The sequence below is a fragment of the Schistocerca piceifrons genome, chromosome 3 (assembly GCF_021461385.2).
Source record: "Schistocerca piceifrons isolate TAMUIC-IGC-003096 chromosome 3, iqSchPice1.1, whole genome shotgun sequence".
In the NCBI taxonomy this organism is placed as follows: domain Eukaryota; kingdom Metazoa; phylum Arthropoda; class Insecta; order Orthoptera; family Acrididae; genus Schistocerca; species Schistocerca piceifrons.
In genome coordinates, this window is record NC_060140.1 from 72,869,509 (window position 1) to 72,879,246 (window position 9,738).

A 9,738-nucleotide genomic window follows, 5' to 3' on the forward strand; every position below is an offset into this window, starting at 1 on the left:
TCGGAGACCGTGGCTGCGGTTACCTTTGACGCTGCATCACAGACAGGAGCGCCTGCGATGGTGTACTCAACGACGAACCTGGGTGCACGAATGGCAAAACCTCATTTTTTCGGATGAATCCAGGTTCTGTTTACAGCATCATGGTGGTCGCATCCGTGTTTGGCGACATCGCCGTGAACGCACACTGGAAGCGTGTATTCGTCATCGCCATACTGGCGTATCATCCGGCGTGATGGTATGGGGTGCCATTGGTTACACGTCTCGGTCACCTCTTGTTCGCATTGACGGCACTTTGAACAGTGGACGTTACATTTCAGATGTGTTACGACCCGTGGCTCTACCCCTCATTCGATCCCTGCGAAAGCCTACATTTCAGCAGGATAATGCACGACCGCATGTTGCAGGTCCTGTACGGGCCTTTCTGGATACAGAAAATGTTCGACTGCTGCCCTGGCCAGCACATTCTCCAGATCTCTCACCAACTGAAAACGTCTGTTCAATGGTGGCCGAGCAACTGGCTCGTCACAATACGCCAGCCACTACTCTTAATGAACTGTGGTATCGTGTTGAAGCTGCTTGGGCAGCTGTACACGCCATCTAAGCTCTGTTTGACTCAATGCCCAGGCGTATCAAGGCCGTTATTACGGCCAGAGGTGGTTGTTCTGGGTACTGATTTCTCAGGATCTATGCACCCAAATTGCGTGAAAATGTAGTCACATGTAAGTTCTAGTATAATATATTTGTCCAATGAATACCCGTTTATCATCTGCATTTCTTCTTGGTGTGATAATTTTAATGGCCATTAGTGTATTAGCTGCTAATGACTCACCATGTGCATCAGGAGGGCGACAGAAAATGAGTGTCCGGGAGGTGCAGAGATCAACCTTCTACAGGATGTATGCATGACACTTCACAAAATGGACATCGTCGACATTCAAAAACTGTTCAAAAGAAACCTTTCACTTGCACCATGAACACCGAATGAAAAGTGGCGCACCACGGTGATCAAAAAGGTTCGCACCATCAAGGCAGAAGAAGAACTCCTTGGGAATTAAAAACTGTGCACAACGTTTAGTTAGCTATCCACAGAGTATGTAGAATCACATTGGTGTAACGGGGTGATGAGAACTGATTGAATGTAATAGCACGCAACGGAATGCGAAACAGTCTATCGTGAAGCTTATCGTGAAGCTGGCCATCCTTAAAGTCGTAGCTGCATATAGTGCGATAACATATTCGAGTCCAATTGGATGGGAACTTAATCGTGAAGTTTACATTTCAAATATATTTATAATATTTACTTTTGAATACATCGTGGGAGCAGACAGTGATCAATGTTATTACTAATAGTTACTATTAAAATCAATTTTGATCACAAATTTATTTATTCTGGTAACCGGTTTCGACCACGCCTGTCGTCATCTGCAGACCAAAATGCTGTATGAGCAGGAGCCTACTTCTGGTGGTAAATCACTGCTGATTTACCAGAAGGAGGCTCCTGCTCATACAGAATTTTGATCTGAAGATAACCATTTGTGATCAAGACTGATTTTAATAGCAATTATATTTATAATACCTGGGATAATCGTCCACACTGTGGCTGCTTGTAAGCACACGTTCGGAATTATCTCGCAATCTTGGTCGTTAGCAGACCCATGTTTACACAAACATTTTTGCTTCTGTTGTCGTATTATTTCATCCTTATCAGCTTTCTCTGTTAAATATGATACACGCACTATACTATACCAAGTGATTAAAGCGACTGAATCTTTGAGTGACTCACCCTATCTAAACTACATTACTTTTGAAAGGGAATCCATAATTAAAGTTCCAATTTCAAAACGCTGTAGAAAGACAACCATTGTTTAGAATGACATCATCAGATTTCAACAGCATATTATTAACACAAGGGGAAAACGTGACGGAAGAAAAAAAATTAACGAAAATTTGACCAATAGATGGCGTTGTATGCGCCAGAATATGCACACCAAGAGACGCGCCGCACACGGCTGTGGCTCAGTTTGCGTCCGAGACGCCCAGCATGACTGTCTCCATGAAGGATCGTGCGCTGCTGGTAAAACTCCTTTACAAGAAAAGTGACTGTGTGCCAGCAGCTCTCCAGATGGTCTGGACATTCAAGGGTATGAAAAAAGGCACTGGTACGATGTCTGTCTAGGGTCTGGAGAAAATGATTAGCAAATTCGAAAAGACAGGTTCTTTTGAAGCGCGGTATCGTAGAGGAAGGAAAGCAGTTGGTCCGACTTCTGTCGAAGATGTGGCCACAGAATTTCAGGCGGGGTGGAGCGATGGTGGGCAAACATGCAGTGCAAGGGGAATACCGAACGTTGTACATTTCTACGAAACATCCTGCATTGCTTCCCGTACAAAATCACCTACGTTCAGAAGTTGCTTCCTGCTGACCTGCCAGCAAGGCAAACGTTCGCTCTGAAATTCCTTGCTCGCATGGAAGCGGGCAATGAAAGACCACGGAACATTATGTGGACAAACTAAGGCCATTTTCATATCCACGGTCATGTCAATACCCAGGACTGCAAACATGAGCACAGCAACGGCGTTGTTTATCGTATCACCGTATTTTTTCGAGGAGATGAGTCCTGCAGGTCCTGTTGCCTATAACGTCACTTGAAAACGCTATGAAAGTTCTTTGTGTACCAACGTCATTGGAAGTCGTAAACAGCTTGGATGTGTGGGTGAAATCATGGCGCACAACACACAGCCAGTAAAGCGGCTACTGCAGAGGCGTTTCAGAAATTCTAGAATAATCAACTGTCATTTCCCTACAGCCTAGCCATCCACATCACCTGATCTTAATCCGTGTGACTTCTGGCAGGAGGTTATTGGAAAAGATGTTATGTTCAGTGGTCCTGTCACGAACGTCCAATCACAAAGGAAGCTGAATGGAAGCCACGCATTGTGCAACGCAATTTCAACGTGACCCTCAGACGCTCCGAACTGTTGTGGAACATACTGATTCACGATGTCAACTTGTTGCAGAAAACGGTGGATAGTACACTGAACATGTTCTATCGCCAATCTCACGACAACTAGAAACCAATGTCATTTTGGCTTTTATGCTGTTTTTTCCCCAAGGACAATTAGCAACCAATTTCATTGTTGCTTTTTATGCAGTTTTTGGCCCCAGGACAATTAAAAATCTGTGCCATTTTGCTTCTAATGTGAAGTTTAGTTTCAGGACAATTAAAAATCGGCTTTTTTCGTCCGATGGAGTACGACCTTGCCATGGTGGGTGAGCTTACCTACCTAACAGTGCCACAGCTGTTCACTGTCGGCCGGCCGCGGTGGTCTCGCGGTTCTAGGCGAGCAGTCCGGAACCGCGCGATTGCTACGGTCGCAGGTTCGAATCCTGCCTCGGGCATGGATGTGTGTGATGTCCTTAGGTTAGTTAGGTTTAAATAGTTCTAAGTTCTAGGGGACTGATGACCACAGCTGTTAAGTCCCATAGCGCTCAGAGCCATTTGAACCCTTTTTTTGTTCACTGTCGAACCTGTGCAGTCACGCACATTGAACAGTGCGGATGGTGAAACGTGCAACTCGAATCGTAGCTGTCGTATTGCGATTCATCTTTCATTTGCACCCGACCGTATTTACGTTAAGACGCTTACAGCGCCATCTGTTGGTAAAATTTTCGTTAATTTTTTTATTCCACGGTGTTTCCCTCTGTGTCAATAATATGCTGTTCAAATCTGACGTCATTCTAAACAATGGTTCTCTTTCTACAGCGCTTTGAAACTGGAACTTTAACTATCCACAATCTTGCACACTTACAGATGGTTCGAATATATCAATCATCTTAGCGGGAGCTGCCTCCTATGACGAGGCAGCTCGCCATGGCCGATCCTTCTTGTTATCCGTAGAAACGATGGTGCTAATAGTTGAATTATTCACTGTGTTACGGAACTTACCAAATGCAACAGAGCTACAAGTCAACAGAGCTTTAATATGCACCTATTCTATGAGCGTTCTGTTGTCCCTTATTGAGGCAGCTTCGTGAATACCGCAAACCATATAGCGCAGAACATCCTAAGGTATCTTACTACATTGAAAGATCTCCATAAATCGAGAATAACAGGACACACTGACATAACGACAACGAACCTGCTGACCAGTCTGCTTGCACCAATTCGTCCCCACAACAAATTTCCTTCCGCACAGATACTGTTGTCGACTGCTAGTAGCTAAGGTAAAAGCAGGACGGTCAATGCTATCCAACGAGGATATTAACTTCAAATGAAGTTGATTCCGGGCTATCAACAACGTATAGCACATCAGCTATTGTTCGTTATTCCAGTGTGAAGTGGAAAGAGCTCGCTTCCGTTAATAGGTGAAGAGCAGCTCACATGGCAACCAACAAAACAAAATACACAAGTTAATGCTCTCTCCGCATAACAGTTACTGTTCTGTTGAAGAGGACATCGTGCCATTTGAAATGATTATTAAATAAAGACACTAAGCTGTCGACAGGCGTTGATATACATCAACGGGGGCAGTTGAAAATGTGTGCCCCGACCAGGACTCGAACCCGGGATTTTTTTTTTTAATCTCATTTTGTTCGTTTTCGTTCGTTGTATCTGCTCGAGGCGGACGTCGCAAGACACCCATTTCAGTTCGTCGTTGTTCCATTAACTCAGTTTTTTTATTACAGAGGGCAGCTAACCCTCTGACCGAACGCGCTGAGTTACCGTGCCGGCATCCATCTGAGCCACCGAGGGCACAGAGGATAGTGCGAGTGCAGGGACTTATCCCTTGCACGCTCCCCATGAGACACACATTCCCAACTTAATGTCCACACAGTACATTAGTAGTGCCCCTGTCCATTACACTCATTAATCGCGGCAGACAATCGTTCCGAGTCCCGTAAGAGTTCGGGCAATGCGTGTGCATCCAGCACAAAAGAAGGAGGTCAATGGACGGTTAGCCTTAACTATATATGAAGATTGTATCTGTTCTTTCGGACCATCCTCTGTGCCCTCGGTGGCTCAGATGGATAGAGCGTCTGCCATTTAAGCAGGAGATCCCGGGTTCGAGTCCCGGTCGAGGCACACATTTTCAACTGTCACCGTTGATGTACATCAACGCCTGTCGACAGCTTAGGGTCTTGATTTAATTATCATTTCATTCTAAGAGAGCTGCATGGTCACCGACGGTATCTGTTCTTTCAGATATGTCCGAAAGAACAGACACCAAATTCATATATCTTGCCATTTGTGTCGAGAGGTGTAAGATGCAATAAAAATTGATTAAGGACACAACAAAACTTTATAAGAAACGTTGATAACTTCCCACTCTAGTCAGATGCAAGTTCTATGAAGACTGAAGCCTGTTCACGTATTTGTAATTTCATTAAACCTCGCAAAAGGGATCTTTAACCATTGCAATAACATCGCATTTTCCATAATACGCAATACCTAGAGGGATACTTTGTGCCCATCACAAAAAAGCAAATTCAGTTAAGTGTGTGTAACTTTTATTAACAACATACATTTTAAATAGGTAATGATATATAACTAGGGTGCAGAACCTGAGAATATGTATCAGTACAATCTTAGTAGCACCAACACATTTTCCGTAGTGTTTACATCGAGTGGGGGATACTTTATGAACATTAATAGAAACTTTAAAAAAAATACATTCAAATTTCGATAGCAGTCCTTGATTTTCATTCACAACATACGTTCCAAAATTATAGATATGTCTAAGAAGGGTGTTGCACCTGAAAATACGTTGCGAAAAGTCACATTCACTACCAGGAGTTAAATTTTTGGGTTAAGTTTTACTGAAAAATTTAAAACAGTTCCGGAATCTGATACAATAAATCATTACAAACAACAAATATTATTCTTCATAATTTTAGAATACGAAGTATCAGACAAGATTACGGTATTTTCGTAAGGTGGGCACAAAGATTTTTGGAAATCCTTAACAGAGTCGAAGCTGGAATCCTTCGAATGCATTTTGAGTTTAGGGGAGAGAAATCCTGGGGGTGAGTAATATGGTGGATAAGGTGGATGGTGAAACGTAGAGACTTGTTTCTCAGCGAGGAACTGTCGATTTATTGTTGTCGAACTTGTTGGTGCACTGTTGTCCAACACCAACAAAAAAAGGGAAAGATGTAGGGAACTCGTTGTATTCGAGTTAAGAACCGTTTTAACACTTGCTGATGGAATTCCTTACCTGCTGCTCTACTTTAAAGCACAATTTTATCTAAGCGTAGTCACTGTTATCGTGAAACACAGTCAACATCGTCTTCACCACCTGTTTTTGAAATAGGAGTATGTTCTTTTTTTCTGGAAGGGTGGGGGAGGTAATTAACAGAGGAATTCTGAATTTTCACGTGGAGATGGAAGCCTTTCGCTGGAGTTTCTTGCAGAAACGAGACGGGTGGAGAACTCGGATCTCTCGACTATACGATCCAGGGTGAGAGTTGTTGTCAATAACAACAGAGGCCAAAGGTGATGGGAAACTCATTACAGTCAAAATGTGCTTCAGACCGGGGGACATTCAATTTTCAGAGGCGTCAGTCAACTTGTAGAATGATAATTAAAGCCCTTTCCTACAATGGGCAGACGTCATTAACGCATGTTTCTGTAGTGGTGCTCGACTCTGAGATAGTCAGTACCAATCCTGGCGGTGGAATAAATTTTCTCCGCCAGTATCTGCCCAGCAGTAAGAGGAGATAGGTGGTGATGTAACGTTACAGATCACCTGTCGTCCCACCAATGACTTTGGATTAAGTTCAAAACTTCTCCTCAGCATCTCTTGAAGTGAGGGCAAGTGGTCCCATTGATAGTGATCCATCCTTGGAATGGAGACGTTATGGCCAGCGGCCCCTTTGGCGCTATGTAGTAGTAGGCTATTTTGCGGCAAAGGGTTTCTCCCTCTCTCTTCATCATCATTATACAGCACAAACGTAATACCTACATATTCGGCTAGTACAGCCATCTACACTTAAACAAAGAATTATAACACATCATAAGGAAAGAGGCCACAGGGCTGTTCCAATGGCTCTGAGCACTATGGGACTTAACTTCTGAGGTCATCAGTCCCCTAGAACTTAGAACTACTTAAACCTAACTAACTTAAGGACACAACACACATCCATGTCCGAGGCAGGATTCGAACCTGTGACTGTGTCCACAAGTTCTTCAGAAAACCAAATTACAGTTATAAAGAGTCGCAGGAAGTGAAAATGAAGTAGTAGTTGGTAACGAACTGAAACAAGGGTGTAGTCCGTCCCCGATGTTATTCGTCGGTACAATCAGCGAGCACTAAGGAAAAAGAAAATTTTTGGAGAGGTAATTAAGGTTCAGTGAGAAGAAGTAAAAACTTCGAGATTTTCTGTGGGCATTGTAATTCTGTCAGAGCCGGCCAATGACTTGGAAGATCAGTTTATCGTAATGGGTAATACCTTGAAAGGAGGTTCAACGAAACTAAAAAAATAGTAACTAAAAGTAGTCGAATTAAATCAGAAAATGCTGAGGGAATTAGATTAGGAAATAATACACTAAAAGTAGTCAGTGACTTATGCTATTTCGGTTAGTACAGTAATTGACGATGGCCGAAGAAGTGATGATATAAACTGCAGATTCCCAACAGCAAGAAAAGCGTTTCTGTAAAAGAAAAATTTGTTAACAACGATTATAAATTTTTGTGTCAGGAAGTCTTTTGTGGCCGAGCGGTTCTAGGCGCTACAGTCTGGAACCGCGCGACCGCTACGGTCGCGGGTTCGAATCCCGCCTCGGGCATGGATGTGTGTGATGTCCTTAGGTTAGTTAGGTTTAAGTAGTTCTAAGTTCTAGGGGACTGATGACCTCAGAAGTTAAGTCCCATAGTGCTTAGACCCATTTGAACCATTTTTTGAAGTCTTTTATGAGGAAATTTGTCTGGAGTGAAACTTCGACGATAAACAGTTCAGACAAGATGAGACTAGAAGCTTTCGATATGCCGTGCTACAGAAGAGTGTTGAAAATTAGGTGGTTAGAACGAATAACAAATGAGGAGGTACTGAATCGACCTGTGGAGAACAGATATTATGACTCAATATGAATAAAAGAAGGGATCGGTGCATAAGATAGATAATTAGGCATGAAGGAACCGTCAATCTGATAATGAATGGAAGTATTGGTAGAGGGAAACCAAGCAGGCTGAAATACGTGGGCTATTCGGAAAGTAAGGAACGATAGGTCGCGAAATGGAAACTATAGTGAAAATCAAAACTGTTTTATTTGCAAAAGATAGCTACAACTTCCAGCTCCTTATCTCCATAGTCGCCGATCCGAATTGGAAATTTGTCGTAGCGTTGTACCAACTTTCCACGTTATAGGAGGCAGCCGCCAGTGCTTTCCGCCAATTCTCTCCACTGGCCATCAGCTCGTTGTCTGTGCCAAAATGTTGTCTACACAGCCAGCGGTTCATGCGAGCAGAGATGAAACTCAAAGGGAGACAATTACGGGCTGTATTGTGGGTAATCAAACATAGCCAATTGAAAACGATGCAGGAAAATCTTCATTGCCGTTGCAGAATGCGTCTGAGAATAGTCTTCAAGAAGAAAACGCACGACTGTTATGTAATGTTGGCTGCATAGCTTCAGGCGAAATTTCTCTCCAGGCCCTCGTACTTGGCGGGAGACACTATCGTTCCAGATATCTTTGTGTGTTCCCTGCGTGCTCAGACCTAAAAAGAAAGACGTAACGCGATCGACGGGCATACTAGAGACACTGCCCAATACACCTGTGCAAAACTACACTGGATTTTCACTGTGGTTTCCATTTCGCGACTGATCGTTCCTTACTTTCCGAGTAACCCTCGTAGATGAAGGTTGCAGTAGTTATGTAGACATGAAGAGGCTTACATAACATGGAAAGCTGTATCAAACTTGTCTTCGGAATGGAGACCACAACAAAATTTGCACCTGTTGCCGATATAGTAAAAGAAGCAAGCGAGACAAAGGTTAGAACCAGAGCGAACTCAGACTGGACAAGCCATGTTCTTTTTAACAGAAGCATGCCGATATCATATTTAATCGATGTTGGCAAACCAAGGTAAAAATAAATTTAAATTGCCCGAACTGCCATCTTTCCGTACGGGTGGAAGACCTCCGACAAGGTTATACGAAAATTACACATTCACCAGCGTCACTACCTGTGGTGCATATAATGCCGTGTAGTGGTTAGTGTCACCGGCTGGCGCCCTGCGGGTCGTTAGCTCACACCTTACCATCTTTGTTATTTCGTATTTATCACTTTCCGAAGGTTCTCGAAATACCTTGTACATATGATGTTTGTATAAATAGCAGCACTATTCTTCCAGGAGTCGAGTTCTGGTCTGGGAATGCGTTGTTGTTCGTAATAAATGTGCTTTCAGTGCTAATTGTTATATTTCTTAAGCGATCCTGATTTTTGTTTAGACTTGAGTGTGTTTACGATGTGACAAAAAAATCAGGATACCTATTAGTGAACATTAATATCGGATGTTTCCTCCCTTCGCCTTTATTACGGCTTTAACTCTGCTGGAAACGATTTCAATAAGGTGTCTGAATGTCTGTGGAGGAACGGAGCCCATTTTTAATCAAGGGCCCAAAACAGAGGGGGTGATGTTAGACGCCACGGTCTGGAGTGACGTCGACGTTCTAATTGATTGCCGGCCGCGGTGGTCTAGCGGTTCAAGGCGCTCAGACCGGAGCCGCGCGACTGCTACGGT

General features: G+C 43.4%; 1 non-coding gene across 1 annotated transcript; it reads left to right on the forward strand.

Annotated features, from left to right (window-relative positions):
• Positions 1 to 5,006: 5,006 nt before the first annotated feature.
• Trnak-uuu lies at positions 5,007 to 5,081 on the forward strand. Its single transcript has one exon. It is a non-coding gene; the product is annotated as a tRNA-Lys (tRNA).
• The last annotated feature ends 4,657 nt before the right edge of the window (positions 5,082 to 9,738 follow it).